Source organism: Hypanus sabinus, chromosome 29 (assembly GCF_030144855.1).
Source record: "Hypanus sabinus isolate sHypSab1 chromosome 29, sHypSab1.hap1, whole genome shotgun sequence".
NCBI lineage: Eukaryota > Metazoa > Chordata > Chondrichthyes > Myliobatiformes > Dasyatidae > Hypanus > Hypanus sabinus.
In genome coordinates, this window is record NC_082734.1 from 20,234,957 (window position 1) to 20,260,901 (window position 25,945).

At 58.4% G+C, this 25,945-nt stretch overlaps 8 non-coding genes across 8 annotated transcripts; all 8 read right to left on the reverse strand.

Annotated features, from left to right (window-relative positions):
• On the reverse strand, nucleotides 1-191 carry LOC132383266 (U2 spliceosomal RNA). Its single transcript, XR_009508582.1, has one exon. It is a non-coding gene; the product is annotated as a U2 spliceosomal RNA (small nuclear RNA).
• Nucleotides 192-3,638: 3,447 nt separating this feature from the next.
• On the reverse strand, nucleotides 3,639-3,829 carry LOC132383267 (U2 spliceosomal RNA). The gene has a single exon (XR_009508583.1). It is a non-coding gene; the product is annotated as a U2 spliceosomal RNA (small nuclear RNA).
• A 3,439-nt stretch (nucleotides 3,830-7,268) lies between these two features.
• Nucleotides 7,269-7,459, reverse strand: LOC132383268 (U2 spliceosomal RNA). The gene has a single exon (XR_009508584.1). It is a non-coding gene; the product is annotated as a U2 spliceosomal RNA (small nuclear RNA).
• A 3,439-nt stretch (nucleotides 7,460-10,898) lies between these two features.
• Nucleotides 10,899-11,089, reverse strand: LOC132383269 (U2 spliceosomal RNA). Its single transcript, XR_009508585.1, has one exon. It is a non-coding gene; the product is annotated as a U2 spliceosomal RNA (small nuclear RNA).
• Nucleotides 11,090-14,507: 3,418 nt separating this feature from the next.
• On the reverse strand, nucleotides 14,508-14,698 carry LOC132383292 (U2 spliceosomal RNA). The gene has a single exon (XR_009508609.1). It is a non-coding gene; the product is annotated as a U2 spliceosomal RNA (small nuclear RNA).
• A 3,444-nt stretch (nucleotides 14,699-18,142) lies between these two features.
• On the reverse strand, nucleotides 18,143-18,333 carry LOC132383270 (U2 spliceosomal RNA). The gene has a single exon (XR_009508586.1). It is a non-coding gene; the product is annotated as a U2 spliceosomal RNA (small nuclear RNA).
• Nucleotides 18,334-21,767: 3,434 nt separating this feature from the next.
• LOC132383271 (U2 spliceosomal RNA) lies at nucleotides 21,768-21,958 on the reverse strand. Its single transcript, XR_009508588.1, has one exon. It is a non-coding gene; the product is annotated as a U2 spliceosomal RNA (small nuclear RNA).
• Nucleotides 21,959-25,416: 3,458 nt separating this feature from the next.
• On the reverse strand, nucleotides 25,417-25,607 carry LOC132383293 (U2 spliceosomal RNA). Its single transcript, XR_009508610.1, has one exon. It is a non-coding gene; the product is annotated as a U2 spliceosomal RNA (small nuclear RNA).
• Between the last annotated feature and the right edge of the window lie 338 nt (nucleotides 25,608-25,945).

Sequence of the window (25,945 nt, forward strand, 5' to 3'; positions counted from 1 at the left end):
GGGAAGTGCACCGTTCCCAGAGGCACTGCAATACCGGGTCGATGCGTGGAGTGGACGGAGCAAGCCCCTATTCCATCTCCCTGTTCCAAAAATCAATTTAATATATGGTCCCCAGATAAGGGACGTATCAGATATTAAACTGATAAGAACAGATACTACACTTGATCTTAGCCAAAAGGCCGAGAAGCGATGCCGGCGCGGCCCTTGAGTCGCCCGCATCCTGCCCGGGCTCCGGTGTTTAGATTGAAGCAGGAGGCCTGGCAGAGTGCTTGCTGCCCTGCCCCGCTGGCAGCCCTGGCCCGGGTCGTCTGGAATCGATCGTCGTGCTCGACAGCTGTCACCTCGCTGGTCGGCGGTGAGTCGGACTTGTCAGAGGCTATGTAAATCTGCCAGTGATCCACCAATGGTCGGGGAGGGAGGCTGGGCCTGTTAGGGCCGACGTCATTGGCAGAGGCTGCCGGCTGCCGGCTGAGGCTCAGCAGCTAGCTGCGCGAGCGAGGGACGATCTGTCCTCTCCGTGGCCCCAGGAGAGACGGCCGTCGTGCAGCCCACCCCGCCCGCTTTGGGACAGAGCAGGCGGGGCGGGCGGCTCTGCGCGTGCGTGCGACAGCGTGGCCGTCGGCTGGGATGGGAAGTTTCCTCACTTGCCCCGCTCTCTGTCCTCCTGGCCGTGGGAGGCTGGTCATGCTGTCCTGTCCGCAGGGGGAGTGGAAGCAGGCCGCTCGACCCTCCCTGCAAGGCCGTCCCCTCCCCGCACTCGACGGCGAGAGCGCGCCTCCTCTGGGCTCTGAGCCGAGCCGTCTGCTTGCCGAGGCTGTGCTCTGCCGGGAAGCGAGAAAACGGAAGGGTGGCGGCACCGGCCGGCGGCTCAAGACCGGCGCGACGGTGGTGGACGTGGGTGGCCAAAGTCGGCGGTCAGAAAGGCCTCCTGGCTAGCATGGGGAGAAGAGGAGGATGTCGTCTACAGGTGTGGCTGAGGGCAGACAATGGGTGTGCTCTGCAAGGCGAAGGCTAAATTGCAGCCGTTGTTGACACCTCTGTGGCTGATTTATTTGATGTGCAATTCCGATTGTCGAGTGGCTGAGAGAAGCTGTCCGAGTTGCAGACTTTGCGTCTGCACAGGTTATCATGGGGAAGTTTCTCTCCCCCCCACCCACCTTCTTCTGACCAATTGAGTTTGTCCCCTTGTTGTCATTGTCATCGTCTTGACCTTGATGCATAGCAAACTGTTTAGCAGTGGCAGGCAGGCAGGGTCTCTCTTACATGACAGACTGACTGGTTATGCAGCCAGCGGGGTGGGTGCTTGCATGTAGAAACGGGAGGGGGAGAGTGAGGGAGGAAGGGGGCGGGCACGCGTGGCAAGAGGAAATCTGTGTAGCGGACCGACGGTGGCGCTGGTGCCCCACTGCTCTGATTGGCAGGTGTGATTTTGCCCGGCATCATCCCTCGGTCGTGGAGCGTGCGGGCGGGCGCTGTGGACTGAAAGGGGTATTGATTATCGCCTTGGTTCTGAAACAGGAAAAGTGTGAAGAGAAAGCAGGAGCCGGCCCCCAGCGCTAACGGCAGCCAGCAGCCACGCGAGGTAAATGCCGCGAGTGCGGACAGATGGGAGCGGCCGGCGGCCGTGGCCGCAGTGTGGAAGGTGGCGGCAGCTAGCCGTGACAGAACACAGGGCAGAGCTCCCTGAGTGCGTGAAGCACGGCGACGTGGACGGACGCGGCAACGGTGGAGACGGCGCCGAGCGGGTACGCCTAAGTGTGAGAGGTTTGAGTGAGTGAGTGGCCTTGGAAAATGATGAAAGTTAGAAACACAGAGTGGTGGAGCACAGTACAGGCAGGCAGGCAGGCCGTTGGGCCCACAGTGTTGCCTTCTTCCAGCCGGCTTGTCAGCCAGGGTACCATTCTTTATCTTCCTCTCTGGGGAGGGGGGAGCATTCTAAATTCCACTTTCTAAATTTCTCTCTGGGAGAAATTTATCCCTAACATTCTGCTGATTGCCCTGCTAGAGACCCCTAAGCATGGAGCAGTCGTCCATACATACATACATACATGTATTTCCCTGCAGACAGATGATCCCAATTCAGAGGCGAGGCGGAAATTGTAGCCTTGTAGCCTGATAATTTGCCCTTCCCCAATGAAGAAGTGTTGCTGTCTGCCCTCTGTGATTGTATCCTTTTGCACGATAATGGTTAAGGCCAGGCAGGCAGACAGGCCAGGCCCAGGGAGCGAGCGGCGGTCAGTGTCCGCCCGCCCTCCCCCAGGTGCTCTGAGCCTCTGAGAGATGTGAGAGCTTGACTGAGCCGGTCGGTCATAGACAATGCAGGATAGACAGTAGGTGCAGGAGTTGGCCATTCGGCCCTTCTAGGCAGCACCGCCACTCACTGTCATCATGGCTAAGGATAGACGATCAGTAGTACCCCGTTGCTGCCCTCTCCCCCCATATCCCTTGAGCCTCGAATGTAATGGCTGGGGGTGGGCCGGCGGGGGTATGGGGCACAAGGTAGAGAATGTCATGACAGAGCAGATAGGCAGGCAGCTAGACGAATCAGAATGGAGGTTTTGGAGCAGGGAAGAAGGAAGCAAGAGAGAGCGAGAGAAAGAAGGAAGCAAGCGAGAGAGAGAGAGAGAGAGAGAGAGAGAAAAAGAAATCCGGGCCAGACGGATGAGGCCAGGACAGGTAGGCAGGCAGAGTTTTTTTTTGCTGATGGTACGTATGGCTGGGTGGTGATTTTTGTCACGGCATGGCACGGCGCTGCTGAGCTGAATCTGGTGCGGAAGGCGGTGGGAGATGCGGATGGTGCGCACGGGGCAGAAGAAGGGAGCAGGAGCACCGGGCCCTGCCGTTTGTTGCGCTGGCGCCCCCACCCAGTTCTCCGTAGCCGGGCACCCATCTGTCACACCCTCCCTCCCTCGCTCGCTCGCTCGGATGGCTTGTCCCAGTCGGCCGGGTCGATTTGAATGAGCCTGTCCGTCTGGCCGGCTGCTGAAAGAAACGGTGAAATTGCAGCCGAGCGAGTGAGTGGATATCAGTCGCCCGTCTGTCGGTCGGTGGGTCGGTCGCGTCTGTCTTTGGCTCCTTTGTAAGGGAGCAAGCAGCTGAGAAGAAGAGAAAAGGAGAGAGAGAAAGAGCGCAGGAGAGAAAAGGCCTTTCAGCCCGCTCGACTCTGGTGCTGAGCTTGGTGCAGCCAGCAGCCAAGCCGAGCAAGCAGGCCAGGCATCAGAAGGGATGATGTGCAGAGCAGCTTGCTGCAGGAATGCCAAGTGGTATTCCGTCCTTCGGAAAGCTGGTGAAGCGCAGCGCCTTGGCTGCAGCACCTACCTGATGTGAGATGCAGTCGATCTTAGCGGGACGGCCTAGATATAATGCAAGTGCTGCTGTTGAGTTGGCTACAGATTGCGCGAGTGAGCGAGCTGTAGGTAGAGAGGAAGATCTAGACACAGACGCACAGAGGGTGTGGAGAGCAAGCAGCTCTCTGTCTCTCTGACTCTCACACTGTCTTCTGTCTCTCGCTCCTTCTCACTCACTCTCACACTCTGTCTTCTCTCTCCCCCTCCACGTGCACGCTTGTTTATGCTGCTGCTGCTGCTGCTGAGTTTTTCTCACTTTTCTTTTCTTTGTTAGTTTGAAATTCCCCAGGGGGGAAGTGCACCGTTCCCAGAGGCACTGCAATACCGGGTCGATGCGTGGAGTGGACGGAGCAAGCCCCTATTCCATCTCCCTGTTCCAAAAATCAATTTAATATATGGTCCCCAGATAAGGGACGTATCAGATATTAAACTGATAAGAACAGATACTACACTTGATCTTAGCCAAAAGGCCGAGAAGCGATGCCGGCGCGGCCCTTGAGTCGCCCGCATCCTGCCCGGGCTCCGGTGTTTAGATTGAAGCAGGAGGCCTGGCAGAGTGCTTGCTGCCCTGCCCCGCTGGCAGCCCTGGCCCGGGTCGTCTGGAATCGATCGTCGTGCTCGACAGCTGTCACCTCGCTGGTCGGCGGTGAGTCGGACTTGTCAGAGGCTATGTAAATCTGCCAGTGATCCACCAATGGTCGGGGAGGGAGGCTGGGCCTGTTAGGGCCGACGTCATTGGCAGAGGCTGCCGGCTGCCGGCTGAGGCTCAGCAGCTAGCTGCGCGAGCGAGGGACGATCTGTCCTCTCCGTGGCCCCAGGAGAGACGGCCGTCGTGCAGCCCACCCCGCCCGCTTTGGGACAGAGCAGGCGGGGCGGGCGGCTCTGCGCGTGCGTGCGACAGCGTGGCCGTCGGCTGGGATGGGAAGTTTCCTCACTTGCCCCGCTCTCTGTCCTCCTGGCCGTGGGAGGCTGGTCATGCTGTCCTGTCCGCAGGGGGAGTGGAAGCAGGCCGCTCGACCCTCCCTGCAAGGCCGTCCCCTCCCCGCACTCGACGGCGAGAGCGCGCCTCCTCTGGGCTCTGAGCCGAGCCGTCTGCTTGCCGAGGCTGTGCTCTGCCGGGAAGCGAGAAAACGGAAGGGTGGCGGCACCGGCCGGCGGCTCAAGACCGGCGCGACGGTGGTGGACGTGGGTGGCCAAAGTCGGCGGTCAGAAAGGCCTCCTGGCTAGCATGGGGAGAAGAGGAGGATGTCGTCTACAGGTGTGGCTGAGGGCAGACAATGGGTGTGCTCTGCAAGGCGAAGGCTAAATTGCAGCCGTTGTTGACACCTCTGTGGCTGATTTATTTGATGTGCAATTCCGATTGTCGAGTGGCTGAGAGAAGCTGTCCGAGTTGCAGACTTTGCGTCTGCACAGGTTATCATGGGGAAGTTTCTCTCCCCCCCACCCACCTTCTTCTGACCAATTGAGTTTGTCCCCTTGTTGTCATTGTCATCGTCTTGACCTTGATGCATAGCAAACTGTTTAGCAGTGGCAGGCAGGCAGGGTCTCTCTTACATGACAGACTGACTGGTTATGCAGCCAGCGGGGTGGGTGCTTGCATGTAGAAACGGGAGGGGGAGAGTGAGGGAGGAAGGGGGCGGGCACGCGTGGCAAGAGGAAATCTGTGTAGCGGACCGACGGTGGCGCTGGTGCCCCACTGCTCTGATTGGCAGGTGTGATTTTGCCCGGCATCATCCCTCGGTCGTGGAGCGTGCGGGCGGGCGCTGTGGACTGAAAGGGGTATTGATTATCGCCTTGGTTCTGAAACAGGAAAAGTGTGAAGAGAAAGCAGGAGCCGGCCCCCAGCGCTAACGGCAGCCAGCAGCCACGCGAGGTAAATGCCGCGAGTGCGGACAGATGGGAGCGGCCGGCGGCCGTGGCCGCAGTGTGGAAGGTGGCGGCAGCTAGCCGTGACAGAACACAGGGCAGAGCTCCCTGAGTGCGTGAAGCACGGCGACGTGGACGGACGCGGCAACGGTGGAGACGGCGCCGAGCGGGTACGCCTAAGTGTGAGAGGTTTGAGTGAGTGAGTGGCCTTGGAAAATGATGAAAGTTAGAAACACAGAGTGGTGGAGCACAGTACAGGCAGGCAGGCAGGCCGTTGGGCCCACAGTGTTGCCTTCTTCCAGCCGGCTTGTCAGCCAGGGTACCATTCTTTATCTTCCTCTCTGGGGAGGGGGGAGCATTCTAAATTCCACTTTCTAAATTTCTCTCTGGGAGAAATTTATCCCTAACATTCTGCTGATTGCCCTGCTAGAGACCCCTAAGCATGGAGCAGTCGTCCATACATACATACATACATGTATTTCCCTGCAGACAGATGATCCCAATTCAGAGGCGAGGCGGAAATTGTAGCCTTGTAGCCTGATAATTTGCCCTTCCCCAATGAAGAAGTGTTGCTGTCTGCCCTCTGTGATTGTATCCTTTTGCACGATAATGGTTAAGGCCAGGCAGGCAGACAGGCCAGGCCCAGGGAGCGAGCGGCGGTCAGTGTCCGCCCGCCCTCCCCCAGGTGCTCTGAGCCTCTGAGAGATGTGAGAGCTTGACTGAGCCGGTCGGTCATAGACAATGCAGGATAGACAGTAGGTGCAGGAGTTGGCCATTCGGCCCTTCTAGGCAGCACCGCCACTCACTGTCATCATGGCTAAGGATAGACGATCAGTAGTACCCCGTTGCTGCCCTCTCCCCCCATATCCCTTGAGCCTCGAATGTAATGGCTGGGGGTGGGCCGGCGGGGGTATGGGGCACAAGGTAGAGAATGTCATGACAGAGCAGATAGGCAGGCAGCTAGACGAATCAGAATGGAGGTTTTGGAGCAGGGAAGAAGGAAGCAAGAGAGAGCGAGAGAAAGAAGGAAGCAAGCGAGAGAGAGAGAGAGAGAGAGAGAGAAATCCGGGCCAGACGGATGAGGCCAGGACAGGTAGGCAGGCAGAGTTTTTTTTTGCTGATGGTACGTATGGCTGGGTGGTGATTTTTGTCACGGCATGGCACGGCGCTGCTGAGCTGAATCTGGTGCGGAAGGCGGTGGGAGATGCGGATGGTGCGCACGGGGCAGAAGAAGGGAGCAGGAGCACCGGGCCCTGCCGTTTGTTGCGCTGGCGCCCCCACCCAGTTCTCCGTAGCCGGGCACCCATCTGTCACACCCTCCCTCCCTCGCTCGCTCGCTCGGATGGCTTGTCCCAGTCGGCCGGGTCGATTTGAATGAGCCTGTCCGTCTGGCCGGCTGCTGAAAGAAACGGTGAAATTGCAGCCGAGCGAGTGAGTGGATATCAGTCGCCCGTCTGTCGGTCGGTGGGTCGGTCGCGTCTGTCTTTGGCTCCTTTGTAAGGGAGCAAGCAGCTGAGAAGAAGAGAAAAGGAGAGAGAGAAAGAGCGCAGGAGAGAAAAGGCCTTTCAGCCCGCTCGACTCTGGTGCTGAGCTTGGTGCAGCCAGCAGCCAAGCCGAGCAAGCAGGCCAGGCATCGGAATGGATGATGTGCAGAGCCGCTTGCTGCAGGAATGCCAAGTGGTATTCCGTCCTTCGGAAAGCTGGTGAAGCGCAGCGCCTTGGCTGCAGCACCTACCTGATGTGAGATGCAGTCGATCTTAGCGGGACGGCCTAGATATAATGCAAGTGCTGCTGTTGAGTTGGCTACAGATTGCGCGAGTGAGCGAGCTGTAGGTAGAGAGGAAGATCTAGACACAGACGCACAGAGGGTGTGGAGAGCAAGCAGCTCTCTGTCTCTCTGACTCTCACACTGTCTTCTGTCTCTCGCTCCTTCTCACTCACTCTCACACTCTGTCTTCTCTCTCCCCCTCCACGTGCACGCTTGTTTATGCTGCTGCTGCTGCTGCTGAGTTTTTCTCACTTTTCTTTTCTTTGTTAGTTTGAAATTCCCCAGGGGGGAAGTGCACCGTTCCCAGAGGCACTGCAATACCGGGTCGATGCGTGGAGTGGACGGAGCAAGCCCCTATTCCATCTCCCTGTTCCAAAAATCAATTTAATATATGGTCCCCAGATAAGGGACGTATCAGATATTAAACTGATAAGAACAGATACTACACTTGATCTTAGCCAAAAGGCCGAGAAGCGATGCCGGCGCGGCCCTTGAGTCGCCCGCATCCTGCCCGGGCTCCGGTGTTTAGATTGAAGCAGGAGGCCTGGCAGAGTGCTTGCTGCCCTGCCCCGCTGGCAGCCCTGGCCCGGGTCGTCTGGAATCGATCGTCGTGCTCGACAGCTGTCACCTCGCTGGTCGGCGGTGAGTCGGACTTGTCAGAGGCTATGTAAATCTGCCAGTGATCCACCAATGGTCGGGGAGGGAGGCTGGGCCTGTTAGGGCCGACGTCATTGGCAGAGGCTGCCGGCTGCCGGCTGAGGCTCAGCAGCTAGCTGCGCGAGCGAGGGACGATCTGTCCTCTCCGTGGCCCCAGGAGAGACGGCCGTCGTGCAGCCCACCCCGCCCGCTTTGGGACAGAGCAGGCGGGGCGGGCGGCTCTGCGCGTGCGTGCGACAGCGTGGCCGTCGGCTGGGATGGGAAGTTTCCTCACTTGCCCCGCTCTCTGTCCTCCTGGCCGTGGGAGGCTGGTCATGCTGTCCTGTCCGCAGGGGGAGTGGAAGCAGGCCGCTCGACCCTCCCTGCAAGGCCGTCCCCTCCCCGCACTCGACGGCGAGAGCGCGCCTCCTCTGGGCTCTGAGCCGAGCCGTCTGCTTGCCGAGGCTGTGCTCTGCCGGGAAGCGAGAAAACGGAAGGGTGGCGGCACCGGCCGGCGGCTCAAGACCGGCGCGACGGTGGTGGACGTGGGTGGCCAAAGTCGGCGGTCAGAAAGGCCTCCTGGCTAGCATGGGGAGAAGAGGAGGATGTCGTCTACAGGTGTGGCTGAGGGCAGACAATGGGTGTGCTCTGCAAGGCGAAGGCTAAATTGCAGCCGTTGTTGACACCTCTGTGGCTGATTTATTTGATGTGCAATTCCGATTGTCGAGTGGCTGAGAGAAGCTGTCCGAGTTGCAGACTTTGCGTCTGCACAGGTTATCATGGGGAAGTTTCTCTCCCCCCCACCCACCTTCTTCTGACCAATTGAGTTTGTCCCCTTGTTGTCATTGTCATCGTCTTGACCTTGATGCATAGCAAACTGTTTAGCAGTGGCAGGCAGGCAGGGTCTCTCTTACATGACAGACTGACTGGTTATGCAGCCAGCGGGGTGGGTGCTTGCATGTAGAAACGGGAGGGGGAGAGTGAGGGAGGAAGGGGGCGGGCACGCGTGGCAAGAGGAAATCTGTGTAGCGGACCGACGGTGGCGCTGGTGCCCCACTGCTCTGATTGGCAGGTGTGATTTTGCCCGGCATCATCCCTCGGTCGTGGAGCGTGCGGGCGGGCGCTGTGGACTGAAAGGGGTATTGATTATCGCCTTGGTTCTGAAACAGGAAAAGTGTGAAGAGAAAGCAGGAGCCGGCCCCCAGCGCTAACGGCAGCCAGCAGCCACGCGAGGTAAATGCCGCGAGTGCGGACAGATGGGAGCGGCCGGCGGCCGTGGCCGCAGTGTGGAAGGTGGCGGCAGCTAGCCGTGACAGAACACAGGGCAGAGCTCCCTGAGTGCGTGAAGCACGGCGACGTGGACGGACGCGGCAACGGTGGAGACGGCGCCGAGCGGGTACGCCTAAGTGTGAGAGGTTTGAGTGAGTGAGTGGCCTTGGAAAATGATGAAAGTTAGAAACACAGAGTGGTGGAGCACAGTACAGGCAGGCAGGCAGGCCGTTGGGCCCACAGTGTTGCCTTCTTCCAGCCGGCTTGTCAGCCAGGGTACCATTCTTTATCTTCCTCTCTGGGGAGGGGGGAGCATTCTAAATTCCACTTTCTAAATTTCTCTCTGGGAGAAATTTATCCCTAACATTCTGCTGATTGCCCTGCTAGAGACCCCTAAGCATGGAGCAGTCGTCCATACATACATACATACATGTATTTCCCTGCAGACAGATGATCCCAATTCAGAGGCGAGGCGGAAATTGTAGCCTTGTAGCCTGATAATTTGCCCTTCCCCAATGAAGAAGTGTTGCTGTCTGCCCTCTGTGATTGTATCCTTTTGCACGATAATGGTTAAGGCCAGGCAGGCAGACAGGCCAGGCCCAGGGAGCGAGCGGCGGTCAGTGTCCGCCCGCCCTCCCCCAGGTGCTCTGAGCCTCTGAGAGATGTGAGAGCTTGACTGAGCCGGTCGGTCATAGACAATGCAGGATAGACAGTAGGTGCAGGAGTTGGCCATTCGGCCCTTCTAGGCAGCACCGCCACTCACTGTCATCATGGCTAAGGATAGACGATCAGTAGTACCCCGTTGCTGCCCTCTCCCCCCATATCCCTTGAGCCTCGAATGTAATGGCTGGGGGTGGGCCGGCGGGGGTATGGGGCACAAGGTAGAGAATGTCATGACAGAGCAGATAGGCAGGCAGCTAGACGAATCAGAATGGAGGTTTTGGAGCAGGGAAGAAGGAAGCAAGAGAGAGCGAGAGAAAGAAGGAAGCAAGCGAGAGAGAGAGAGAGAGAGAGAGAGAAATCCGGGCCAGACGGATGAGGCCAGGACAGGTAGGCAGGCAGAGTTTTTTTTTGCTGATGGTACGTATGGCTGGGTGGTGATTTTTGTCACGGCATGGCACGGCGCTGCTGAGCTGAATCTGGTGCGGAAGGCGGTGGGAGATGCGGATGGTGCGCACGGGGCAGAAGAAGGGAGCAGGAGCACCGGGCCCTGCCGTTTGTTGCGCTGGCGCCCCCACCCAGTTCTCCGTAGCCGGGCACCCATCTGTCACACCCTCCCTCCCTCGCTCGCTCGCTCGGATGGCTTGTCCCAGTCGGCCGGGTCGATTTGAATGAGCCTGTCCGTCTGGCCGGCTGCTGAAAGAAACGGTGAAATTGCAGCCGAGCGAGTGAGTGGATATCAGTCGCCCGTCTGTCGGTCGGTGGGTCGGTCGCGTCTGTCTTTGGCTCCTTTGTAAGGGAGCAAGCAGCTGAGAAGAAGAGAAAAGGAGAGAGAGAAAGAGCGCAGGAGAGAAAAGGCCTTTCAGCCCGCTCGACTCTGGTGCTGAGCTTGGTGCAGCCAGCAGCCAAGCCGAGCAAGCAGGCCAGGCATCGGAATGGATGATGTGCAGAGCCGCTTGCTGCAGGAATGCCAAGTGGTATTCCGTCCTTCGGAAAGCTGGTGAAGCGCAGCGCCTTGGCTGCAGCACCTACCTGATGTGAGATGCAGTCGATCTTAGCGGGACGGCCTAGATATAATGCCAGTGCTGCTGTTGAGTTGGCTACAGATTGCGCGAGTGAGCGAGCTGTAGGTAGAGAGGAAGATCTAGACACAGACGCACAGAGGGTGTGGAGAGCAAGCAGCTCTCTGTCTCTCTGACTCTCACACTGTCTTCTGTCTCTCGCTCCTTCTCACTCACTCTCACACTCTGTCTTCTCTCTCCCCCTCCACGTGCACGCTTGTTTATGCTGCTGCTGCTGCTGCTGAGTTTTTCTCACTTTTCTTTTCTTTGTTAGTTTGAAATTCCCCAGGGGGGAAGTGCACCGTTCCCAGAGGCACTGCAATACCGGGTCGATGCGTGGAGTGGACGGAGCAAGCCCCTATTCCATCTCCCTGTTCCAAAAATCAATTTAATATATGGTCCCCAGATAAGGGACGTATCAGATATTAAACTGATAAGAACAGATACTACACTTGATCTTAGCCAAAAGGCCGAGAAGCGATGCCGGCGCGGCCCTTGAGTCGCCCGCATCCTGCCCGGGCTCCGGTGTTTAGATTGAAGCAGGAGGCCTGGCAGAGTGCTTGCTGCCCTGCCCCGCTGGCAGCCCTGGCCCGGGTCGTCTGGAATCGATCGTCGTGCTCGACAGCTGTCACCTCGCTGGTCGGCGGTGAGTCGGACTTGTCAGAGGCTATGTAAATCTGCCAGTGATCCACCAATGGTCGGGGAGGGAGGCTGGGCCTGTTAGGGCCGACGTCATTGGCAGAGGCTGCCGGCTGAGGCTCAGCAGCTAGCTGCGCGAGCGAGGGACGATCTGTCCTCTCCGTGGCCCCAGGAGAGACGGCCGTCGTGCAGCCCACCCCGCCCGCTTTGGGACAGAGCAGGCGGGGCGGGCGGCTCTGCGCGTGCGTGCGACAGCGTGGCCGTCGGCTGGGATGGGAAGTTTCCTCACTTGCCCCGCTCTCTGTCCTCCTGGCCGTGGGAGGCTGGTCATGCTGTCCTGTCCGCAGGGGGAGTGGAAGCAGGCCGCTCGACCCTCCCTGCAAGGCCGTCCCCTCCCCGCACTCGACGGCGAGAGCGCGCCTCCTCTGGGCTCTGAGCCGAGCCGTCTGCTTGCCGAGGCTGTGCTCTGCCGGGAAGCGAGAAAACGGAAGGGTGGCGGCACCGGCCGGCGGCTCAAGACCGGCGCGACGGTGGTGGACGTGGGTGGCCAAAGTCGGCGGTCAGAAAGGCCTCCTGGCTAGCATGGGGAGAAGAGGAGGATGTCGTCTACAGGTGTGGCTGAGGGCAGACAATGGGTGTGCTCTGCAAGGCGAAGGCTAAATTGCAGCCGTTGTTGACACCTCTGTGGCTGATTTATTTGATGTGCAATTCCGATTGTCGAGTGGCTGAGAGAAGCTGTCCGAGTTGCAGACTTTGCGTCTGCACAGGTTATCATGGGGAAGTTTCTCTCCCCCCCACCCACCTTCTTCTGACCAATTGAGTTTGTCCCCTTGTTGTCATTGTCATCGTCTTGACCTTGATGCATAGCAAACTGTTTAGCAGTGGCAGGCAGGCAGGGTCTCTCTTACATGACAGACTGACTGGTTATGCAGCCAGCGGGGTGGGTGCTTGCATGTAGAAACGGGAGGGGGAGAGTGAGGGAGGAAGGGGGCGGGCACGCGTGGCAAGAGGAAATCTGTGTAGCGGACCGACGGTGGCGCTGGTGCCCCACTGCTCTGATTGGCAGGTGTGATTTTGCCCGGCATCATCCCTCGGTCGTGGAGCGTGCGGGCGGGCGCTGTGGACTGAAAGGGGTATTGATTATCGCCTTGGTTCTGAAACAGGAAAAGTGTGAAGAGAAAGCAGGAGCCGGCCCCCAGCGCTAACGGCAGCCAGCAGCCACGCGAGGTAAATGCCGCGAGTGCGGACAGATGGGAGCGGCCGGCGGCCGTGGCCGCAGTGTGGAAGGTGGCGGCAGCTAGCCGTGACAGAACACAGGGCAGAGCTCCCTGAGTGCGTGAAGCACGGCGACGTGGACGGACGCGGCAACGGTGGAGACGGCGCCGAGCGGGTACGCCTAAGTGTGAGAGGTTTGAGTGAGTGAGTGGCCTTGGAAAATGATGAAAGTTAGAAACACAGAGTGGTGGAGCACAGTACAGGCAGGCAGGCAGGCCGTTGGGCCCACAGTGTTGCCTTCTTCCAGCCGGCTTGTCAGCCAGGGTACCATTCTTTATCTTCCTCTCTGGGGAGGGGGGAGCATTCTAAATTCCACTTTCTAAATTTCTCTCTGGGAGAAATTTATCCCTAACATTCTGCTGATTGCCCTGCTAGAGACCCCTAAGCATGGAGCAGTCGTCCATACATACATACATACATGTATTTCCCTGCAGACAGATGATCCCAATTCAGAGGCGAGGCGGAAATTGTAGCCTTGTAGCCTGATAATTTGCCCTTCCCCAATGAAGAAGTGTTGCTGTCTGCCCTCTGTGATTGTATCCTTTTGCACGATAATGGTTAAGGCCAGGCAGGCAGACAGGCCAGGCCCAGGGAGCGAGCGGCGGTCAGTGTCCGCCCGCCCTCCCCCAGGTGCTCTGAGCCTCTGAGAGATGTGAGAGCTTGACTGAGCCGGTCGGTCATAGACAATGCAGGATAGACACTAGGTGCAGGAGTTGGCCATTCGGCCCTTCTAGGCAGCACTGCCACTCACTGTCATCATGGCTAAGGATAGACGATCAGTAGTACCCCGTTGCTGCCCTCTCCCCCCATATCCCTTGAGCCTCGAATGTAATGGCTGGGGGTGGGCCGGCGGGGGTATGGGGCACAAGGTAGAGAATGTCATGACAGAGCAGATAGGCAGGCAGCTAGACGAATCAGAATGGAGGTTTTGGAGCAGGGAAGAAGGAAGCAAGAGAGAGCGAGAGAAAGAAGGAAGCAAGCGAGAGAGAGAGAGAGAGAGAGAGAGAAAAAGAAATCCGGGCCAGACGGATGAGGCCAGGACAGGTAGGCAGGCAGAGTTTTTTTTTGCTGATGGTACGTATGGCTGGGTGGTGATTTTTGTCACGGCATGGCACGGCGCTGCTGAGCTGAATCTGGTGCGGAAGGCGGTGGGAGATGCGGATGGTGCGCACGGGGCAGAAGAAGGGAGCAGGAGCACCGGGCCCTGCCGTTTGTTGCGCTGGCGCCCCCACCCAGTTCTCCGTAGCCGGGCACCCATCTGTCACACCCTCCCTCCCTCGCTCGCTCGGATGGCTTGTCCCAGTCGGCCGGGTCGATTTGAATGAGCCTGTCCGTCTGGCCGGCTGCTGAAAGAAACGGTGAAATTGCAGCCGAGCGAGTGAGTGGATATCAGTCGCCCGTCTGTCGGTCGGTGGGTCGGTCGCGTCTGTCTTTGGCTCCTTTGTAAGGGAGCAAGCAGCTGAGAAGAAGAGAAAAGGAGAGAGAGAAAGAGCGCAGGAGAGAAAAGGCCTTTCAGCCCGCTCGACTCTGGTGCTGAGCTTGGTGCAGCCAGCAGCCAAGCCGAGCAAGCAGGCCAGGCATCAGAAGGGATGATGTGCAGAGCAGCTTGCTGCAGGAATGCCAAGTGGTATTCCGTCCTTCGGAAAGCTGGTGAAGCGCAGCGCCTTGGCTGCAGCACCTACCTGATGTGAGATGCAGTCGATCTTAGCGGGACGGCCTAGATATAATGCAAGTGCTGCTGTTGAGTTGGCTACAGATTGCGCGAGTGAGCGAGCTGTAGGTAGAGAGGAAGATCTAGACACAGACGCACAGAGGGTGTGGAGAGCAAGCAGCTCTCTGTCTCTCTGACTCTCACACTGTCTTCTGTCTCTCGCTCCTTCTCACTCACTCTCACACTCTGTCTTCTCTCTCCCCCTCCACGTGCACGCTTGTTTATGCTGCTGCTGCTGCTGCTGAGTTTTTCTCACTTTTCTTTTCTTTGTTAGTTTGAAGTGCACCGTTCCCAGAGGCACTGCAATACCGGGTCGATGCGTGGAGTGGACGGAGCAAGCCCCTATTCCATCTCCCTGTTCCAAAAATCAATTTAATATATGGTCCCCAGATAAGGGACGTATCAGATATTAAACTGATAAGAACAGATACTACACTTGATCTTAGCCAAAAGGCCGAGAAGCGATGCCGGCGCGGCCCTTGAGTCGCCCGCATCCTGCCCGGGCTCTGGTGTTTAGATTGAAGCAGGAGGCCTGGCAGAGTGCTTGCTGCCCTGCCCCGCTGGCAGCCCTGGCCCGGGTCGTCTGGAATCGATCGTCGTGCTCGACAGCTGTCACCTCGCTGGTCGGCGGTGAGTCGGACTTGTCAGAGGCTATGTAAATCTGCCAGTGATCCACCAATGGTCGGGGAGGGAGGCTGGGCCTGTTAGGGCCGACGTCATTGGCAGAGGCTGCCGGCTGCCGGCTGAGGCTCAGCAGCTAGCTGCGCGAGCGAGGGACGATCTGTCCTCTCCGTGGCCCCAGGAGAGACGGCCGTCGTGCAGCCCACCCCGCCCGCTTTGGGACAGAGCAGGCGGGGCGGGCGGCTCTGCGCGTGCGTGCGACAGCGTGGCCGTCGGCTGGGATGGGAAGTTTCCTCACTTGCCCCGCTCTCTGTCCTCCTGGCCGTGGGAGGCTGGTCATGCTGTCCTGTCCGCAGGGGGAGTGGAAGCAGGCCGCTCGACCCTCCCTGCAAGGCCGTCCCCTCCCCGCACTCGACGGCGAGAGCGCGCCTCCTCTGGGCTATGAGCCGAGCCGTCTGCTTGCCGAGGCTGTGCTCTGCCGGGAAGCGAGAAAACGGAAGGGTGGCGGCGCCGGCCGGCGGCTCAAGACCGGCGCGACGGTGGTGGACGTGGGTGGCCAAAGTCGGCGGTCAGAAAGGCCTCCTGGCTAGCATGGGGAGAAGAGGAGGATGTCGTCTACAGGTGTGGCTGAGGGCAGACAATGGGTGTGCTCTGCAAGGCGAAGGCTAAATTGCAGCCGTTGTTGACACCTCTGTGGCTGATTTATTTGATGTGCAATTCCGATTGTCGAGTGGCTGAGAGAAGCTGTCCGAGTTGCAGACTTTGCGTCTGCACAGGTTATCATGGGGAAGTTTCTCTCCCCCCCACCCACCTTCTTCTGACCAATTGAGTTTGTCCCCTTGTTGTCATTGTCATCGTCTTGACCTTGATGCATAGCAAACTGTTTAGCAGTGGCAGACAGGCAGGGTCTTCTTACATGACAGACTGACTGGTTATGCAGCCAGCGGGGTGGGTGCTTGCATGTAGAAACGGGAGGGGGAGAGTGAGGGAGGAAGGGGGCGGGCACGCGTGGCAAGAGGAAATCTGTGTAGCGGACCGACGGTGGCGCTGGTGCCCCACTGCTCTGATTGGCAGGTGTGATTTTGCCCGGCATCATCCCTCGGTTGTGGAGCGTGCGGGCGAGCGCTGTGGACTGAAAGTGGTATTGATTATCGCCTTGGTTCTGAAACAGGAAAAGTGTGAAGAGAAAGCAGGAGCCGGCCCCCAGCGCTAACGGCAGCCAGCAGCCACGCGAGGTAAATGCCGCGAGTGCGGACAGATGGGAGCGGCCGGCGACCGTGGCCGCAGTGTGGAAGGTGGCGGCAGCTAGCCGTGACAGAACACAGGGCAGAGCTCCCTGAGTGCGTGAAGCACGGCGACGTGGACGGACGCGGCAACGGTGGAGACGGCGCCGAGCGGGTACGCCTAAGTGTGAGAGGTTTGAGTGAGTGAGTGGCCTTGGAAAATGATGAAAGTTAGAAACACAGAGTGGTGGAGCACAGTACAGGCAGGCAGGCAGGCCGTTGGGCCCACAGTGTTGCCTTCTTCCAGCCGGCTTGTCAGCCAGGGTACCATTCTTTATCTTCCTCTCTGGGGAGGGGGGAGCATTCTAAATTCCACTTTCTAAATTTCTCTCTGGGAGAAATTTATCCCTAACATTCTGCTGATTGCCCTGCTAGAGACCCCTAAGCATGGAGCAGTCGTCCATACATACATACATACATGTATTTCCCTGCAGACAGATGATCCCAATTCAGAGGCGAGGCGGAAATTGTAGCCTTGTAGCCTGATAATTTGCCCTTCCCCAATGAAGAAGTGTTGCTGTCTGCCCTCTGTGATTGTATCCTTTTGCACGATAATGGTTAAGGCCAGGCAGGCAGACAGGCCAGGCCCAGGGAGCGAGCGGCGGTCAGTGTCCGCCCGCCCTCCCCCAGGTGCTCTGAGCCTCTGAGAGATGTGAGAGCTTGACTGAGCCGGTCGGTCATAGACAATGCAGGATAGACACTAGGTGCAGGAGTTGGCCATTCGGCCCTTCTAGGCAGCACCGCCACTCACTGTCATCATGGCTAAGGATAGACGATCAGTAGTACCCCGTTGCTGCCCTCTCCCCCCATATCCCTTGAGCCTCGAATGTAATGGCTGGGGGTGGGCCGGCGGGGGTATGGGGCACAAGGTAGAGAATGTCATGACAGAGCAGATAGGCAGGCAGCTAGACGAATCAGAATGGAGGTTTTGGAGCAGGGAAGAAGGAAGCAAGAGAGAGCGAGAGAAAGAAGGAAGCAAGCGAGAGAGAGAGAGAGAGAGAGAGAGAAAAAGAAATCCGGGCCAGACGGATGAGGCCAGGACAGGTAGGCAGGCAGAGTTTTTTTTTGCTGATGGTACGTATGGCTGGGTGGTGATTTTTGTCACGGCATGGCACGGCGCTGCTGAGCTGAATCTGGTGCGGAAGGCGGTGGGAGATGCGGATGGTGCGCACGGGGCAGAAGAAGGGAGCAGGAGCACCGGGCCCTGCCGTTTGTTGCGCTGGCGCCCCCACCCAGTTCTCCGTAGCCGGGCACCCATCTGTCACACCCTCCCTCCCTCGCTCGCTCGCTCGGATGGCTTGTCCCAGTCGGCCGGGTCGATTTGAATGAGCCTGTCCGTCTGGCCGGCTGCTGAAAGAAACGGTGAAATTGCAGCCGAGCGAGTGAGTGGATATCAGTCGCCCGTCTGTCGGTCGGTGGGTCGGTCGCGTCTGTCTTTGGCTCCTTTGTAAGGGAGCAAGCAGCTGAGAAGAAGAGAAAAGGAGAGAGAGAAAGAGCGCAGGAGAGAAAAGGCCTTTCAGCCCGCTCGACTCTGGTGCTGAGCTTGGTGCAGCCAGCAGCCAAGCCGAGCAAGCAGGCCAGGCATCAGAAGGGATGATGTGCAGAGCAGCTTGCTGCAGGAATGCCAAGTGGTATTCCGTCCTTCGGAAAGCTGGTGAAGCGCAGCGCCTTGGCTGCAGCACCTACCTGATGTGAGATGCAGTCGATCTTAGCGGGACGGCCTAGATATAATGCAAGTGCTGCTGTTGAGTTGGCTACAGATTGCGCGAGTGAGCGAGCTGTAGGTAGAGAGGAAGATCTAGACACAGACGCACAGAGGGTGTGGAGAGCAAGCAGCTCTCTGTCTCTCTGACTCTCACACTGTCTTCTGTCTCTCGCTCCTTCTCACTCACTCTCACACTCTGTCTTCTCTCTCCCCCTCCACGTGCACGCTTGTTTATGCTGCTGCTGCTGCTGCTGAGTTTTTCTCACTTTTCTTTTCTTTGTTAGTTTGAAATTCCCCAGGGGGGAAGTGCACCGTTCCCAGAGGCACTGCAATACCGGGTCGATGCGTGGAGTGGACGGAGCAAGCCCCTATTCCATCTCCCTGTTCCAAAAATCAATTTAATATATGGTCCCCAGATAAGGGACGTATCAGATATTAAACTGATAAGAACAGATACTACACTTGATCTTAGCCAAAAGGCCGAGAAGCGATGCCGGCGCGGCCCTTGAGTCGCCCGCATCCTGCCCGGGCTCCGGTGTTTAGATTGAAGCAGGAGGCCTGGCAGAGTGCTTGCTGCCCTGCCCCGCTGGCAGCCCTGGCCCGGGTCGTCTGGAATCGATCGTCGTGCTCGACAGCTGTCACCTCGCTGGTCGGCGGTGAGTCGGACTTGTCAGAGGCTATGTAAATCTGCCAGTGATCCACCAATGGTCGGGGAGGGAGGCTGGGCCTGTTAGGGCCGACGTCATTGGCAGAGGCTGCCGGCTGAGGCTCAGCAGCTAGCTGCGCGAGCGAGGGACGATCTGTCCTCTCCGTGGCCCCAGGAGAGACGGCCGTCGTGCAGCCCACCCCGCCCGCTTTGGGACAGAGCAGGCGGGGCGGGCGGCTCTGCGCGTGCGTGCGACAGCGTGGCCGTCGGCTGGGATGGGAAGTTTCCTCACTTGCCCCGCTCTCTGTCCTCCTGGCCGTGGGAGGCTGGTCATGCTGTCCTGTCCGCAGGGGGAGTGGAAGCAGGCCGCTCGACCCTCCCTGCAAGGCCGTCCCCTCCCCGCACTCGACGGCGAGAGCGCGCCTCCTCTGGGCTCTGAGCCGAGCCGTCTGCTTGCCGAGGCTGTGCTCTGCCGGGAAGCGAGAAAACGGAAGGGTGGCGGCACCGGCCGGCGGCTCAAGACCGGCGCGACGGTGGTGGACGTGGGTGGCCAAAGTCGGCGGTCAGAAAGGCCTCCTGGCTAGCATGGGGAGAAGAGGAGGATGTCGTCTACAGGTGTGGCTGAGGGCAGACAATGGGTGTGCTCTGCAAGGCGAAGGCTAAATTGCAGCCGTTGTTGACACCTCTGTGGCTGATTTATTTGATGTGCAATTCCGATTGTCGAGTGGCTGAGAGAAGCTGTCCGAGTTGCAGACTTTGCGTCTGCACAGGTTATCATGGGGAAGTTTCTCTCCCCCCCACCCACCTTCTTCTGACCAATTGAGTTTGTCCCCTTGTTGTCATTGTCATCGTCTTGACCTTGATGCATAGCAAACTGTTTAGCAGTGGCAGGCAGGCAGGGTCTCTCTTACATGACAGACTGACTGGTTATGCAGCCAGCGGGGTGGGTGCTTGCATGTAGAAACGGGAGGGGGAGAGTGAGGGAGGAAGGGGGCGGGCACGCGTGGCAAGAGGAAATCTGTGTAGCGGACCGACGGTGGCGCTGGTGCCCCACTGCTCTGATTGGCAGGTGTGATTTTGCCCGGCATCATCCCTCGGTCGTGGAGCGTGCGGGCGGGCGCTGTGGACTGAAAGGGGTATTGATTATCGCCTTGGTTCTGAAACAGGAAAAGTGTGAAGAGAAAGCAGGAGCCGGCCCCCAGCGCTAACGGCAGCCAGCAGCCACGCGAGGTAAATGCCGCGAGTGCGGACAGATGGGAGCGGCCGGCGGCCGTGGCCGCAGTGTGGAAGGTGGCGGCAGCTAGCCGTGACAGAACACAGGGCAGAGCTCCCTGAGTGCGTGAAGCACGGCGACGTGGACGGACGCGGCAACGGTGGAGACGGCGCCGAGCGGGTACGCCTAAGTGTGAGAGGTTTGAGTGAGTGAGTGGCCTTGGAAAATGATGAAAGTTAGAAACACAGAGTGGTGGAGCACAGTACAGGCAGGCAGGCAGGCCGTTGGGCCCACAGTGTTGCCTTCTTCCAGCCGGCTTGTCAGCCAGGGTACCATTCTTTATCTTCCTCTCTGGGGAGGGGGGAGCATTCTAAATTCCACTTTCTAAATTTCTCTCTGGGAGAAATTTATCCCTAACATTCTGCTGATTGCCCTGCTAGAGACCCCTAAGCATGGAGCAGTCGTCCATACATACATACATACATGTATTTCCCTGCAGACAGATGATCCCAATTCAGAGGCGAGGCGGAAATTGTAGCCTTGTAGCCTGATAATTTGCCCTTCCCCAATGAAGAAGTGTTGCTGTCTGCCCTCTGTGATTGTATCCTTTTGCACGATAATGGTTAAGGCCAGGCAGGCAGACAGGCCAGGCCCAGGGAGCGAGCGGCGGTCAGTGTCCGCCCGCCCTCCCCCAGGTGCTCTGAGCCTCTGAGAGATGTGAGAGCTTGACTGAGCCGGTCGGTCATAGACAATGCAGGATAGACACTAGGTGCAGGAGTTGGCCATTCGGCCCTTCTAGGCAGCACTGCCACTCACTGTCATCATGGCTAAGGATAGACGATCAGTAGTACCCCGTTGCTGCCCTCTCCCCCCATATCCCTTGAGCCTCGAATGTAATGGCTGGGGGTGGGCCGGCGGGGGTATGGGGCACAAGGTAGAGAATGTCATGACAGAGCAGATAGGCAGGCAGCTAGACGAATCAGAATGGAGGTTTTGGAGCAGGGAAGAAGGAAGCAAGAGAGAGCGAGAGAAAGAAGGAAGCAAGCGAGAGAGAGAGAGAGAGAGAGAGAGAGAAATCCGGGCCAGACGGATGAGGCCAGGACAGGTAGGCAGGCAGAGTTTTTTTTTGCTGATGGTACGTATGGCTGGGTGGTGATTTTTGTCACGGCATGGCACGGCGCTGCTGAGCTGAATCTGGTGCGGAAGGCGGTGGGAGATGCGGATGGTGCGCACGGGGCAGAAGAAGGGAGCAGGAGCACCGGGCCCTGCCGTTTGTTGCGCTGGCGCCCCCACCCAGTTCTCCGTAGCCGGGCACCCATCTGTCACACCCTCCCTCCCTCGCTCGCTCGCTCGGATGGCTTGTCCCAGTCGGCCGGGTCGATTTGAATGAGCCTGTCCGTCTGGCCGGCTGCTGAAAGAAACGGTGAAATTGCAGCCGAGCGAGTGAGTGGATATCAGTCGCCCGTCTGTCGGTCGGTGGGTCGGTCGCGTCTGTCTTTGGCTCCTTTGTAAGGGAGCAAGCAGCTGAGAAGAAGAGAAAAGGAGAGAGAGAAAGAGCGCAGGAGAGAAAAGGCCTTTCAGCCCGCTCGACTCTGGTGCTGAGCTTGGTGCAGCCAGCAGCCAAGCCGAGCAAGCAGGCCAGGCATCAGAAGGGATGATGTGCAGAGCAGCTTGCTGCAGGAATGCCAAGTGGTATTCCGTCCTTCGGAAAGCTGGTGAAGCGCAGCGCCTTGGCTGCAGCACCTACCTGATGTGAGATGCAGTCGATCTTAGCGGGACGGCCTAGATATAATGCAAGTGCTGCTGTTGAGTTGGCTACAGATTGCGCGAGTGAGCGAGCTGTAGGTAGAGAGGAAGATCTAGACACAGACGCACAGAGGGTGTGGAGAGCAAGCAGCTCTCTGTCTCTCTGACTCTCACACTGTCTTCTGTCTCTCGCTCCTTCTCACTCACTCTCACACTCTGTCTTCTCTCTCCCCCTCCACGTGCACGCTTGTTTATGCTGCTGCTGCTGCTGCTGAGTTTTTCTCACTTTTCTTTTCTTTGTTAGTTTGAAATTCCCCAGGGGGGAAGTGCACCGTTCCCAGAGGCACTGCAATACCGGGTCGATGCGTGGAGTGGACGGAGCAAGCCCCTATTCCATCTCCCTGTTCCAAAAATCAATTTAATATATGGTCCCCAGATAAGGGACGTATCAGATATTAAACTGATAAGAACAGATACTACACTTGATCTTAGCCAAAAGGCCGAGAAGCGATGCCGGCGCGGCCCTTGAGTCGCCCGCATCCTGCCCGGGCTCCGGTGTTTAGATTGAAGCAGGAGGCCTGGCAGAGTGCTTGCTGCCCTGCCCCGCTGGCAGCCCTGGCCCGGGTCGTCTGGAATCGATCGTCGTGCTCGACAGCTGTCACCTCGCTGGTCGGCGGTGAGTCGGACTTGTCAGAGGCTATGTAAATCTGCCAGTGATCCACCAATGGTCGGGGAGGGAGGCTGGGCCTGTTAGGGCCGACGTCATTGGCAGAGGCTGCCGGCTGCCGGCTGAGGCTCAGCAGCTAGCTGCGCGAGCGAGGGACGATCTGTCCTCTCCGTGGCCCCAGGAGAGACGGCCGTCGTGCAGCCCACCCCGCCCGCTTTGGGACAGAGCAGGCGGGGCGGGGCGGCTCTGCGCGTGCGTGCGACAGCGTGGCCGTCGGCTGGGATGGGAAGTTTCCTCACTTGCCCCCGCTCTCTGTCCTCCTGGCCGTGGGAGGGCTGGTCATGCTGTCCTGTCCGCAGGGGGAGTGGAAGCAGGCCGCTCGACCCTCCCTGCAAGGCCGTCCCCTCCCCGCACTCGACGGCGAAGAGCGCGCCTCCTCTGGGCTATGAGCCGAGCCGTCTGCTTGCCGAGGCTGTGCTCTGCCGGGAAGCGAGAAAACGGAAGGGTGGCGGCGCCGGCCGGCGGCTCAAGACCGGCGCGACGGTGGTGGACGTGGGTGGCCAAAGTCGGCGGTCAGAAAGGCCTCCTGGCTAGCATGGGGAGAAGAGGAGGATGTCGTCTACAGGTGTGGCTGAGGGCAGACAATGGGTGTGCTCTGCAAGGCGAAGGCTAAATTGCAGCCGTTGTTGACACCTCTGTGGCTGATTTATTTGATGTGCAATTCCGATTGTCGAGTGGCTGAGAGAAGCTGTCCGAGTTGCAGACTTTGCGTCTGCACAGGTTATCATGGGGAAGTTTCTCTCCCCCCCACCCACCTTCTTCTGACCAATTGAGTTTGTCCCCTTGTTGTCATTGTCATCGTCTTGACCTTGATGCATAGCAAACTGTTTAGCAGTGGCAGGCAGGCAGGGTCTCTCTTACATGACAGACTGACTGGTTATGCAGCCAGCGGGGTGGGTGCTTGCATGTAGAAACGGGAGGGGGAGAGTGAGGGAGGAAGGGGGCGGGCACGCGGTGGCAAGAGGAAATCTGTGTAGCGGACCGACGGTGGCGCTGGTGCCCCACTGCTCTGATTGGCAGGTGTGATTTTGCCCGGCATCATCCCTCGGTCGTGGAGCGTGCGGGCGGGCGCTGTGGACTGAAAAGGGGTATTGATTATCGCCTTGGTTCTGAAACAGGAAAAGTGTGAAGAGAAAGCAGGAGCCGGCCCCCAGCGCTAACGGCAGCCAGCACCACGCGAGGTAAATGCCGCGAGTGCGGACAGATGGGAGCGGGCCGGCGGCGCGTGGCCGCAGTGTGGAAGGTGGCGGCAGCTAGCCGTGACAGAACACAGGGCAGAGCTCCCTGAGTGCGTGAAGCACGGCGACGTGGACGGACGCGGCAACGGTGGAGACGGCGCCGAGCGGGTACGCCTAAGTGTGAGAGGTTTGAGTGAGTGAGTGGCCTTGGAAAATGATGAAAGTTAGAAACACAGAGTGGTGGAGCACAGTACAGGCAGGCAGGCAGGCCGTTGGGCCCACAGTGTTGCCTTCTTCCAGCCGGCTTGTCAGCCAGGGTACCATTCTTTATCTTCCTCTGGGGAGGGGGGAGCATTCTAAATTCCACTTTCTAAATTTCTCTCTGGGAGAAATTTATCCCTAACATTCTGCTGATTGCCCTGCTAGAGACCCTAAGCATGGAGCAGTCGTCCATACATACATACATACATGTATTTCCCTGCAGACAGATGATCCAATTCAGAGGCGAGGCGGAAATTGTAGCCTTGTAGCCTGATAATTTGCCCTTCCCCAATGAAGAAGTGTTGCTGTCTGCCCTCTGTGATTGTATCCTTTTGCACGATAATGGTTAAGGCCAGGCAGGCAGACAGGCCAGGCCAGGGAGCGAGCGGCGGTCAGTGTCCGCCCGCCCTCCCCCAGGTGCTCTGAGCCTCTGAGAGATGTGAGAGCTTGACTGAGAGCCGGTCGGTCATAGACAATGCAGGATAGACACTAGGTGCAGGAGTTGGCCATTCGGCCCTTCTAGGCAGCACTGCCACTCACTGTCATCATGGCTAAGGATAGACGATCAGTAGTACCCCGTTGCTGCCCTCTCCCCCCCATATCCCTTGAGCCTCGAATGTAATGGCTGAGGGGGTGGGCCGGCGGGGGTATGGGGCACAAGGTAGAGAATGTCATGACAGAGCAGATAGGCAGGCAGCTAGACGAATCAGAATGGAGGTTTTGGGAGCAGGGAAGAAAGGAAGCAAGAGAGAGCGAGAGAAAGAAGGAAGCAAGGAGCGAGAGAGAGAGAGAGAGAGAGAGAAAAAGAAATCCGGTGCCAGACGGATGAGGCCAGGACAGGTAGGCAGGCAGAGTTTTTTTTTGCTGATGGTACGTATGGCTGGGTGGTGATTTTTGTCACGGCATGGCACGGCGCTGCTGAGCTGAATCTGGTGCGGAAGGCGGTGGGAGATGCGGATGGTGCGCACGGGGCAGAAGAAGGGAGCAGGAGCACCGGGCCTCTGCCGTTTGTTGCGCTGGCGCCCCCACCCCAGTTCTCCGTAGCCGGGCACCCATCTGTCACACACTCCCTCACCCTCCTCGCTCGCTCGATTGCTTGTCCCAGTCGGCCGGTCGATTTGAATGAGCCTGTCCGTCTGGCCGCTGCTGAAAGAAACTGTGAAATTGCAGCCGAGCGATGTGAGTGGATATCAGTCGCCCGTCTGTCGGTCGGGTGGGTCGGTCGCGTCTGTCTTTGGCTCCTTTGTAAGGGAGCAAGCAGCTGAGAAGAAGAGAAAAGGAGAGAGAGAAAGAGCGCAGGAGAGAAAAGGCCTTTCAGCCCGCTCGACTCTGGTGCTGAGCTTGGTGCAGCCAGCAGCCAAGCCGAGCAAGCAGGCCAGGCATCAGAAGGGATGATGTGCAGAGCAGCTTGCTGCAGGAATGCCAAGTGGTATTCCGTCCTTCGGAAAGCTGGTGAAGCGCAGCGCCTTGGCTGCAGCACCTACCTGATGTGAGATGCAGTCGATCTTAGCGGGACGGCCTAGATATAATGCAAGTGCTGCTGTTGAGTTGGCTACAGATTGCGCGAGTGAGCGAGCTGTAGGTAGAGAGGAAGATCTAGACACAGACGCACAGAGGGTGTGGAGAGCAAGCAGCTCTCTGTCTCTCTGACTCTCACACTGTCTTCTGTCTCTCGCTCCTTCTCACTCACTCTCACACTCTGTCTTCTCTCTCCCCCTCCACGTGCACGCTTGTTTATGCTGCTGCTGCTGCTGCTGAGTTTTTCTCACTTTTCTTTTCTTTGTTAGTTTGAAATTCCCCAGGGTGGAAGTGCACCGTTCCCAGAGGCACTGCAATACCGGGTCGATGCGTGGAGTGGACGGAGCAAGCCCCTATTCCATCTCCCTGTTCCAAAAATCAATTTAATATATGGTCCCCAGATAAGGGACGTATCAGATATTAAACTGATAAGAACAGATACTACACTTGATCTTAGCCAAAAGGCCGAGAAGCGATGCCGGCGCGGCCCCTTTGAGTCGCCCGCATCCTGCCCGGGCTCTGGTGTTTAGATTGAAGCAGGAGGCCTGGCAGAGTGCTTGCTGCCCTGCCCCGCTGGCAGCCCTGGCCCGGGTCGTCTGGAATCGATCGTCGTGCTCGACAGCTGTCACCTTCGCTGGTCGGCGGTGAGTCGGACTTGTCAGAGGCTATGTAAATCTGCCAGTGATCCACCAATGGTCGGGGAGGGAGGCTGGGCCTGTTAGGGCCGACGTCATTGGCAGAGGCTGCCGGCTGCCGGCTGAGGCTCAGCAGCTAGCTGCGCGAGCGAGGGGACGATCTGTCCTCTCCGTGGCCCC